Raw genomic sequence first — 4,419 nt, 5'->3', positions numbered from 1 at the left:
TTTTGCACCCAAGAGCAAGGCTAGCTGCAACCCAAATCCCAAAGCATCCGAACACCTCTGCCAGAGGTCCTAACAAGAACCATCTGGGACCACTGTAAGGGATTTTGAGCTGAGCAGCCAGCCAGTGCTAAGGTTTCACCCATTTTTACAGGTTCACTCGTCTCTCTCACTATATCCACCCCCTGGCAGAGAACTGGGTACAGGGCTAGGTGGCAGGAGAGCAGCACCATAGGGAGAGCTTCCCAGAAAGCATAATTGACACTGAAAAAAATCCAGACTAGCCTTTCGGGTCATGGTTTGGACTGGGAGTAAGGTCTCAAAGACTCATAGTTAATAAAGATGTATTTATACTTGAGAGCAAGCTGTGATTAGCCCACTATCCGTGAAGCACCAAGGTGTCCACAGGGATCAGCAACTCTGCATCCCTTTGGATACACTCCAGGCAAATGGTGGAGTACTATCGGTCACTTCATCCCTACTTTGAGCCTGACCCTCTCGCTCCTCTCCCACCCAATGGCAGGGGATGCTCATCCCAGCTGTGTGCAGACACACAAGTCAAAAAACCAACCCAATAAATGAATAAACAGCAAGCAAGGAGGGGAGGGGTGGCCCTGTGCCACCATCCTCCATGCTGGAGCACTGGCAGGCTGGCTGTGACTCACCCATCAACTGCTGCCGTGACGCATCCAGCAGCTATTTAATACTTCCTGAAGTCTCTCCCTGCCTGAAGCACCAGGCCCAGCTCCTGGGCACCCAAGGGAAGAGATGGTAGTTTCCTGTCTGCTGAAACCTCTGATGGGGCAGAAGCCTCCACATTACACAGAGGTCCATAAACAGAAACCTGCTGATGACAGCTCATCCTACAGCAGGTTGAGGGGGTGGGCTGTGGTCCATGTTTCCCTCCAGCCCATCAACAGTGCCCTCCTGCCTTGGGTCCCTCTTTTGGAATGGCATCACCTGCTCTTGGCTGGGCTATTGCAGGGATTGAGCAGCTCTGCTGGACTTTCATTGTCCCGTGCATCTCAGGTTGGAAGGTGATGCCATGATCAACGTTGACACCACTGGCAGGGCCAATGCTCGGTAGAGATCAGCCATGGCAAGGGTTGATGCCATGGCACTTCCTGGGCTGGCAGTTCCCATGCTGGGCAGAGATGACCATCTACATCTCTCAATGAGCTGTCTGTGCAGCACACTCTGGTGACCACTGATAGTCACCAAAACCAGAAGCACCAGGCAAAGGCCCTGCCTCCTTTCCACCATGCCAGCTTGTTCTGAGGGTGCTGGCCCTGGGATCCTGAAGGAACACATTCCCTGGCCTGGCACAAAGTAGCCAAGAGGGCTACCTACCAGAGAGGTCATCATCCTGCGTTGAAGCATGGAGGACATCGGTGTCCAGGCACGACAGCCGTGCAGGGCTCCAAACCAGAGCAGCACACAGGTTACTTCATCCCAGCAAAGAGTTGACGGGGGTTAAATGAGATCAAGAGGTGATAAACGAGTCCTACCAGAGTGGCCACAGCTCAGAGAGGCAGCTCTTCACCTTTCCACCGTCACGGGGAGGGTGTGCAAGTGTTACTCACCCCCCAGGCCTATCAAAGCCACCAGCTCTTACGCAAGGCAACCACAAGCACCCAGAAGCAAGGAAGCAGCAAGCATAGGGCTCTAATTCATACCCAAACAGCTTATTTAGGGGTGGCCATAATAGTCCCCACATCCTAGTTTCACCCATCATCCCCCATCCAGCTCCCCACTGACATAATGTGCCTGGCAACATGCCCTAAAAATCAGCAAATTACCAAAATCCGTGGTTTAACCTGAAGGTGCAGTTTTACCAGAGATGTGTGGATGGACCCCAGCCCACACACACCCCCAGGCTCTAATGCACTTTGATAGCAAGTGGCTTCTGCTGAGGGCATCCTGTGATGCATGATGCACACTGGGCATCTGCAAAAGTTACATCTATGTTTCAAGGGCTTTTTGCACCCAAAGGAGGTCAAAGAGTCAAGACCAGGAAAACTATGTCCCATGGTATCTGCATGCTCAAGAGCTGAATCATAGAATCATAGAATTTAAGGGTTGGAATGGACCTTACATATCATCTAGTCCCAATCCCCTGCCATGGGCAGGGACACCTCCTCACTTGATCAGGTTGCTCAAGGCCTCATCCAACCTCTCCTTGAACACTGCTGAAGCATGACTTGAGCCTGAAGTCACAGACCACCACCAAAGTCCCCTGGCAGCCCAAGGGGGATGTGTCCCACACATGAGGATCTTGCAGGAAATGGCCAAAGAGACAGGTTTCTGGAGAGCTGTAAGCACCACACCAGCACCACCCCCATTAGGGGAAAAATAGAGGCTTAGAGATTTTCTGCTCCACTTCCTCCCCAGAATTACAGACCCATGCTAACATGCCTGGGGAGGCTGGCTGATGTTGAGCAGGGCAGGAAGAGCCGGGGACAAATCCTGCCCAGGGCTGTGACGCGGGATGGGGACAGTCCTCAGGGTGATGGCCTTTGGCAGGGATTTAGGGGAGGGAGGCTCACACCTCAGCTGATGTCTAAGACACTCACCCCATCCCAGCTCCACCTGGGATTTGTGGCCACGGCAAGGTGAGCACCGAGAGCCATATGGAACACCAAGAATCATGGGCAGTGATGACATTTCAGGGATGATTACCAGCCAGTCCACCCCACAGAGCAGTCACCAACCAAAAGCTCATTATAAATTAAAAGCAGCAAACCTCCCCCCTCACCCCCCAATCCTCCACCTACTGCACACACTCACATTACAGCGTTTCAGCCTGGAAGTGGCAGGATCATCTTTCTTGCCTTAACGCATCATATTTCTACCCTGCAGCACTAATGGTTACTGTCCATGGCAGGGGAAGAGCTGGCAGGGCTGGCCAGTAAAGTCTGCCGTAAACACTGTAGGTTTGCAAAAGAACTGTCAGCAGCTCCTGCTATTCCTGTAACCATTACTGTCACCCCCAGACCAACATGTGAAGAGTGACTTCATAAAAGCAGATGAAAGTAAATCCATAGTTTCTTCTCAAGGGGGAAAAGCAAAATCAGCAACAATGTATAGATTAGAGGGGAAAGAGGAAAGGTTTTTGCATTGCCATGCTCTTTTTCTCTTGTGCAATTAAGCGTGCCCTGATGCCATGCCCAGGATGGGCTGGGGAAGTATTTAGGTGTGCAGCTCCCGGCAGAGGGGCAAGGCTAGGTCTAGGTATATTTGGGCCCTAGGCTGATCTAGATTAGGTTCGTCATCTTTAGGGGATGACTCACAATCCAGCTCTGAAAAGGCAAGCACTGAGGGGTATTGCCAGACCATCTGCACAGAAACACAACCTTGGCACACACATGCCAGCAGGTCCAGCATCTCCGCTGCGTTCATCTTCCACGGTAGTCATCAGTGAAATCATGATGCAATTTGTGAACATTTGTGAACACACAGCCCATTCCTCTAGTCAGAACACAACTTATATTTCCCATCACATGAAATGCAGAAGGAATACTACAAGTCAAGAGATGTAAGAGCCTGTCCAAGCCTTGGTAATACTCTGAAGCACCTGCTTTTTCTCCCCAACCGAAGAGAAGAAAGAATTTCTATTTCTCCCTCCTCAAAGGCAAGATCAAAAAGAGAAAAATTCAACCAATGACCTATTTCTTCCAGTGCCTCCAGAAGAGCCAGAAACAACCCTCAAAGCAGAGTTTCTTGAGATGCTTGCCTGGTCCAGCCTAGAGGATGAGATGCTCTTTGGCCACCTACAAGGCAAGTGGAGACAGGGACTCTCCCTGCCTCCTCTCAAATTAATCAAGAACTTCATTTCCATAGGATTAGAGGAAAATTCAGGCTCTGCAGCTCTCCTCCAAGGAGGACCAGGGACACAAGAAAGCCAAATGACCTACAAATATTCTCCCTCCAACCTGCCTTTCAGCCTCCTGCAGAAGAACTGGCATCAGCCACCAGCAATCCTCTTTCCACTTCAGTACTCATCCTACAGGAGAGGGTAATTAGCAAATTAGCAAATGCACAACCAGGAATAAACTTTCCAGATTTTATTTTCCATTTCCAGAATAACTTACAGTTTCCTACCCTGCTTCAGAAAGCAGCCACACTTCAAGGACACACTGCTGGGTCTCCGGAGGAGAGGGTGCACTGATGAATATGCAGGTGTATGCTGTCATGGATATTTCTTTATATCTTTGTAGGATTAAAAAGGCCTTTAATGACCATTTGCAGAGAGCTGAAAAGGTTCCTTTCTCTCACATACACAGACACAAAGACAAATAAACAAGAGATCCAGAATGAATCCAGGCTGAAACCTTTGATAAGACACTTGGGTATTTTAGAAGTCTCTGCTTTCACACTACCTGGCACGTGATTAATTAGGTGGAGGTGCTATCAATCCCCACC

This window comes from Acanthisitta chloris, unplaced genomic scaffold (assembly GCF_000695815.1).
Source record: "Acanthisitta chloris isolate BGI_N310 unplaced genomic scaffold, ASM69581v1 scaffold36276, whole genome shotgun sequence".
Lineage (NCBI taxonomy): Eukaryota > Metazoa > Chordata > Aves > Passeriformes > Acanthisittidae > Acanthisitta > Acanthisitta chloris.
Note: the sequence above shows the minus strand (reverse complement) of the source record.